Here is an 8,029-nt window from a genome sequence, read left to right as displayed (position 1 = left end):
TCCGTGCCCAGACTGTAACCCGCGTCTGGAACACCTTCCCTCACCCTCGGCTTATCCCCACCACTCATCAGCCTTCTAGTTCGAGGCCATTCAGGCCTCTCCTGGAATCCACTTTGTACCTGTTTGTGTCTGTGCTTTGGGCATCTGGTATGCAGGGTCCAGCCTGAGCTATCTCAAGGACAGTCAGTGCAGAGCCTCACCCAGTGCCGAGGCTCAACACCTCCTTGGAGAGAACGAGAGCTGGGCTTCTAGATCTAAGCGGTGCCCAGATCAGAGCAGTATGGAAGGATGGAAAAGCCAGGGTGCACTGTTCCCACAGGATCCCAGAGGGGAATTCCAGAGCTCCCCGTGGGGATGCTAAGCTTTTGTCCTTGGCACACAGGCATGTTGGCCGCTGTCTCTGTGTCTCTTTGGCCTTCGCAATACACAAAGCTAGTTGGTCTATCTCCCATCTGCTAAGCTGCTTGGATGACCTCATCTGGCACGGCACAAAAGAACACTAAAGCAGCAGCTCGCAAAGTGCCCCAGAAACGCTGCAGGCGATGCCTCCACCCATTTCCTTCTAGAACCCAGACTCTGACCACTCAGCAACGGACCAAGCCAAATACACATGACCGCTCTCCTGGGCCCATCCATTGCTCTTTCTTGTCCAGGCTTTGCCTTGGTGATGGAGAAGAAAGATGGAGGCGGTCAGGGAAATCTTCTGGTGGAGGAAGCCTTCAGATGTTGTTGAAGGAGGGAAAAGATGTGGGGAAAGAGCAGGGAGAAGACTGGTGTGTGAGTGAAGATAACCCTGACTTTTTTTTTTTTAATTAACATATAATGTATTATTTGCCCCAGGGGTACAGGTCTGTGAATCATCAGGCTTACATACTTCACAGCACTCACCATAGCACATACCCTCCCCAATGTCCATAACCCAACCACCCTCTCCATGCCCCCATCCCCCCTGGCAACCCTTAGTTTGTTCCATGAGTTTAAGAGTCTCTTATGAATTGTCTCCCTCCTGATCCCATCTTGTTTCATTTTTTTCTTCCCTACCCCCTACAACCCCCCTGCCCTTCCTCTCAAATTCCTGTATCAGAGAGATCATATGATAGTTGTCTTTCTCTGACTTATTTCACTCAGCATGATACCCTCTAGTTCCATCCACATCGTTGCAAATGGCAAGATTTCGGGTTTTTTGATGGCTGCATAGTATTCCATTATATATATATATATATATATATATATATATATATATATATATATATATATATATATACCACATCTTCTTTACCATTTATCTGTTGATGGACATCTAGGTTCTTTCCATAGTTTGGCTATTGTGGACATTGCTGCTATGAACATTCAGGTTAATGTGCCCGTTCGGATCACTACATTTGTATCTTTAGGGTAAATACCCAGTAGTGCAATTGCTGGGTCATAGGGTAGCTCTATAGTCAACTTTTTGAGGAACCTCCTGCTGTTTTCCAGAGTGGCTGCACCAGCTTGCATTCCCCCCAACAATGCAGGAGGGTTCCCCTTTCTCCATAGAGGATACCCCTGTCTTATTTATAGACACGTGTGCATGAAGTAGGGAGACAGCCTTGGGAGAAAGAGGCCCGGGGCTCCATCACTTCCTATGCCACTGTGTGCCCGCTCATCCAGGAAATACAGATTAAAAAAGTCTTAACAACACACACACACACACACACACACACACACACACATCCCAGCGTGGCTGAAATAAGTAAGATAAACCAAAAAATCAAATGTTGGTGAGGATGTAATAAAAAACCAACACAGAATCCAGTGTCAATGAGCAACTGAAATCCTTATACAAGACTGGCGAGAATGTACACTGGTGTAGTAACACTTTGCAAGTTACCTAACACACACATTAAAGCTGAACATACACAAACCCTATAACCCAGCAAAACCAGACAGTCTTAGGTACTAGAATGTTCATAGTAGCACTATCCATAAAGACAAAAACATGGAAAGACCAAAAGGCGCATCCCAGTATAATTGCTAAACATATTGTGATATGTTTATACAACGGGATACTAACTAGCAACACGAATGAACTACACACAACCATGAGACTACATGGCAACAACATAATTTTGATCAAACAACATAACGTTGATTGAAAACAGCAACCACCAAAGAGCATATATCATAGGAACCCATTTATATAGTATCCAGACCAGGCAAAACTAATTAGTTAAACACCTTCATGTAACTAGGCCCCCAGAAATCCCTAATTTCTAACACAATTTTCTGTGTGTGTTCTTCTTCAGGAAAAATGTAAACTTAAAAAAAAAAATGAGGACAATCTCTATGAACTGATAAAGTAGTTCCAGAATATATTCTTAGGTGAAAAACCAAAGTGCAAAACCACGTCTATAGCATGCTACCTTTTGTGTAAGAAAGAGGAGGGAATGAGGACATTTTCATGAAGGCTTTCCAAAAAGAAACTCGGGAAAGATAAACTAACGGCATCAATCGCCCGCAGAAGTTGGATGGAAATGGGTGAGAAGGATGGGGCTATTTCTCTAAATATGACTTTGTCCTATAGTATTAACTCTTGGAACTGTGTTTTTGGTTTGGTTTGGTTTTTAGAGTGAGGGAGGGAGGTGGAGGGGCAGAAGGAGTGGAGAGAGACTCTGACATGGGCTCTATCTCACCACCCTGAGATCATGACCTGAACCAAAATCAAGAGTTGGACACTTAACTGGCTGAGCCACCCAGGTCTCCTGGAACCAAGTTAATGTTTTTTACACTCAAATAATTACAACAATAATAAGTTATGAGGGAAATTCCTAAAATGGAATCCCTAAATGGATTACAAACAGAAATAAACAAACCTGACTGTATTTCAAAAGAAAAACCTGGGACGCCTGGGTGGCTCAGTTGGTTAAGCAGCTGCCTTCGGCTCAGGTCATGATCCCAGCATCCTGGGATCGAGTCCCACATTGGGCTCCTTGCTCGGCAGGGAGCCTGCTTCTCCCTCTGCCTCTGCCTGCCATTCTGTCTGCCTGTGCTCGCTCCCCCCCCCCTCTGATAAATAAATAAAATCTTAAAAAAAAAAAAAACAAAAAAACCCCCCAAAACCTAACCACAGCAAAAGGGGAAAGAATGAAATTTTGAACACAGTATCTTGGCTATATACATCCAGGGAAGGCAGGAAAAGGGCTATAAAATTACCACACTCTAACTAGCAGGTTTGCTGTTTGCGTGGTATGGGTTTGCAATTCTGAAACTACTTTCTGTGTGTTCTAGGCCCAAGCAAATGAGTAAATATGATGAAAATCATGATCCAGTCTTCTGACTCTTGGAGAACTGAATTACAAATGCAGCAATGGGAAGACAAGAATGTACTTTTAGGTATTGGACAGGAGTTAGAGGTGATGGGTTTTTAAATATTAACGTAGATATGGTTATGGGTACTCTAACTTCCAGAGTATTTTCTGCTAAACTAAACAAGGACTTCTTGGAAAATTTGCTGATCCCAGGGTAAGCACACGATGAGTCTGAAAGTAAGCAAATGCCTAAGGAATGAAGGGGAAATGTCAAAAGGACACGGAGGCAGCTTGAAGGGGCTCCCATTGGCCAGATTTGGGGCAATTTAAGAACCGAAATAAATAATGATAGAAATGGATTACAACCCATTGCATAAAATAAAAGTCCACGAGTCCACACAGATATAATTTAATGAGCACAAATAAATATATGGAGGAGAGAAAAAGCTCTTCCTTATGGTGGAATTCAAACAAATAAATAAGGAGGGAATTATAAGGAGGGGTTTGAAAATTACATTTGTTCACCATCATAGTAATGAACAATTTAGGCAAGAATCATCAAAGGATGTTACAATTAGTGGGTAAAAAGTTTAATGGAGACAGGATATTTAGGTAATCTTCAGATGACTCCCCCCAGATACTTATTAATACAAATGGAAAACGGTCACAACAGTGGTGGACTCCACCTTCTCCACAATCCAAGTGAATATCACTAGTAATAGACAAAGAGACCACAACTCCTGAGATGAGCCTTCAAGGACACAGTGTCACTTCTGTGATAATCCTGCCAAAAATCCATAACCTGAATCTAATCACGAAGAAACATCAGACAATCCTAAACCGAAGAACATTCATTGAAAGAACCAGCCTGTCTTTTTAAAACTCTCAAGCTCACGAAAGACAGAGGCTGAGGACCACTCCACATCAAACGAGATATGAAAACATGGCGACCCAATCCCACTCAAGATCCTAGATCAAATCCTGGATCACGAAAAAAAGTTTTTCAATAAACGATATTGTTGGCACAACTGACAAAATTTGAATAAGAAGGTCTATAGATTAGATGATAATATTTACTCAATGTTAACATCCCAATTTTGATAACAGAAACAAAAAAAATTATCCTTGTTCTTGGGAAATACACACTGAAATATTTGGGGGTAATATACATTGGGGGACAGGATAAACAGTGATATGTCGATACAATGAAATACTACTCAGCCAAAAAAATGAACTACTGATACATACAGCTAAATAGAGGAATCCCAAATAATTATGCCGAGGGGCACCTGGCTGGCTCAGTTGGTAGAGCCCATGACTCTTGATCTGGGGGTCATAAGTTCAAGCCCCATGTTGGGTGTAGAGATTCCTTTAAAAAAATCCAAGATAATTATGCTGAAAAGAAGCACCCAGGTTACTCTTATGTAACCCATATGTATATAATTATATAAAAACATCACATATATTTATACATACCTACAGAGAGTGGAAGTAGAAGAGAATGGTAAACCAGATGTAGTAAACTGTTAATTGTTGGTAAATTGTGTGAAGGATAAGTGGGAGTTCTTTGTGCTGGTCTTGAACCTTTACTATAAGTTTACAATTATTTCAAAATAAAGATTTAAGTAACTGCATAAATACCATTTGTCACGTTTGTATTATTATTTACTTTATTATTTTTAAAATTATTTTAATCAAGTTATAATGTATTATTTGCCCCAGGTATTTCACAGGTCTGTGAATCTCCAGGCTTATACACTTCACAGCATTCACCATAGCATATACCTTTCCCAGTTTCCATAACCCAGCCACCCTCTGCCTACCCCCCCAACCCCCCAGCAACCCTCAGTTTATTTTGTGAGATTAAGATTCACTTATGGATTGTCTCCTTCCCGATCCCATCTTGTTTCATTTTTTCCTTCCCTACCCCCCAAACCCCCCATGTTGCCTCTCAAATTCCTCATATCAGGCGATCATATGACAATTGTCTTTCTCTGATTGACTTATTTCGCTTAGCATAATACCCTCTAGTTCCATACACGTCATTACAAATGTCAAGATTTCATTTCTTTTGATGGCTGCGTAGTATTCCATTGTATATATATACAACATCTTCTTTATCCATTCATCTGTTGATGGACATCTAGGTTCTTTCCATAGTTTGGCTACTGTGGACATTGCTGCTATAAACACTCAGGTGTATGTACCCCTTCGGATCCCTAAGTATCTGTAGGGTAAATACCTAGTAGTGTGATTGCTCGGTCGTAGGGTAGCTCTATTGTCAACTTTTTGAGGAACCTCCATGCTGTTTTCCAGAGTGGTTGCACTAGCTTGCATTCCCACCAACAGTATAGGAGGGTTCCCCTTTCTCCACATCCTCGCCAGTATCTGTCATTTCCTGACTTGTTAATTTTAGCCATTCTGACTGGTGTGAGGTGGTATCTCATTATGGTTTTGATTTGTATTTCCCTGATGCCCAGTGATGTGGAGCACTTTTTCATAAGTCTGTTGGCCACCTGGATGTCTTCTTTGCAGAAATGTCTTTTCATGTTCTCTGCCCGTTTCTTGACTGGATTCTTTGTTCTTTGGGTATTGAGTTTGATAAGTTCTTTATAGATTTCTCTTCTCCCTTTCTGTCAGTTGTTTTTTGGTTTTGTTGACTATTTCCTTTGTACTATTTACTTTATTTACTTTATTTTATAAATTACTTTTTTATTACTTTATTTATTTGTTTGTTTGTTCATTTATTTATTCTTTCTTTACTGAGGTACATTTTACATAAAGCCTGAAGTGTAGAGTTTAACCAGTTTTGGCAATTGTGATGAAACCCATCACCCACATCAAGGTGGGAACCATTACTCGTCTCTCCCTCCTGTCATCCCTCCTCCTATCCTGAGGCAACTGACCACTGCTCTGACTTCTATTACCACAATTAGCTTTGTGTCTGGATTTTCACATAGATGGAATCATACTATATACACTTTTTTTTTTTCTGTCGGCTTTCACTCAGCATGATTACTTTGAGATTCCTTCATGTACCTGCCTGTATCAGGAGTTCATTCCTTTTGACGGCTGAGTAGTATTTAATTGTAGCCGTGTATTGATTAATCCTGTCACCTATTGATGGAATTCGGGAGTGTTTCTAGTTTTTGGTTATTAGAAATAAGCCAGCTATGGATATGGTTTACAAGTCCTTGTGGGGACCTGTGTTTTCATGGTACCACCTATCTCCCTCTGGAGATAACTCTGTCCTTGACCTCACTCATATACAGGGGTAGATATAAAATTGTGAGCTTATAGAATACCAGAACATCTTCCTGATTCAAATAATCTCTTCTAAAAATGCCCAAGCTTCCACCATTAGCTGTCTCTTCTTTTAGGCTACCTGAACTTTAATTGGTTTGAAATTTTATCAGGAGGAGGTTACTAAATATTTTTTTCTTCTGGGGGCACTTGGGTGGCTCAGTGGGTTAAGTGTCTGTCATGATACCAGGGTCCTGGGATTGAGCTCTGCATCAGGCTCCCTGCTCAGTGGGGAGTCTGCTTCTCTCTCCCTCTGCCTGCCACTCTCCCTGATTGTGCTGTCTCTCTCTGTCAAGTAAATAAATAAAATATTAAATAAATAAATAAGTAAATTTTCCTCCTGGCCAGCAGAGTCCCTGTATAATGTTGTGGAAAGTGAGTGGAGGGAATGCCCAGAAATGTACCCCATTTCACTGTTTTCCGGGCTGTGTGTAATTTCTCGTCCTCTCTGTGCCTTGCTTAGCAATTCACATCAGACATCCCATCCCTGGGCTAACTGATCAGGTCTTTTTAGGAACTTGGCATCCCAGCCCTGTCTGCTCACAGCAGTGCTTCTGGAAGCGGGGAGGAAGGCCTTTGGGGAGTCTCCATCCCTCTGACAGTACAAGGATCCCTGGAGGCTGGGACGTTGGGGGAGGGGCAGCAAGCAGTGTGTGTTGGCAAGAGCACTGGCCAGCCACACACAGGGATGGATCTGCTGGTCCTCATGGGAGCAAGCCTCTCTCTGGATCAGTAGGATAAGCCAATTTGTGCCCCCACCGCCTTCCCCACCAGGAAGGATTCAGTGTGCTTTGTGTAAGGGGATTAAGGCTTTAGCCTGCTCAGCAGGGAGAAGGGCTCTGAGCTCAGGGTTGTGGCTGTGTGGCCCTGCTTCCATGAGTCCACATGGCCACATGTGCTGCCATAAGCCGAGTCATGGGCGACAGAGGCTGAGGCTGCACAAAGGAGCTGCTGGTGGCAGCCTCCCTGGGGGTGGGGGGTGGGGGGTCGTGAGCCACAGAGGGGCCCATGAAGGAGTGCTTCTGAGGAAGGGGAGCTGCGGTGGGCAGGAAGGGAAGCCCTGAGCCAGAGAACCTACAGCCCAAGGAGGACCTGTTCACACTCCCATTTCCCAGACAAGAGCCTGAGACTCAAAAGAGCCAAAATCTTGCCCACCGTCACAAAGCAAGTCCGTGACTGAGCTGAGACCAGAACCCAGCCTCCCAGGCCGGGACTCAGTCCCTGATCACCCCAGCCAGGTCCGGCTAGCAGCAGGGCCCAGGTCCCTCTACTCTCTTCAATGCTTCTTCCTCCTATCCAATCCCGGAAAAGGGTCCCGATGAGGGATGAGGCTGAGGTGAGGACCTTCCCAAGAGCCTTTTGCCTCTGGACAGGGATGGTGGGTGGGTGAGGGTAGTTATCAGTAGCTCCCAAATGAGGGTTTCTGACAGGTCTGGGCC

Source organism: Mustela nivalis (assembly GCF_964662115.1).
Source record: "Mustela nivalis genome assembly, chromosome: 6".
NCBI lineage: Eukaryota > Metazoa > Chordata > Mammalia > Carnivora > Mustelidae > Mustela > Mustela nivalis.
This window is presented reverse-complemented; position numbering follows the sequence as displayed.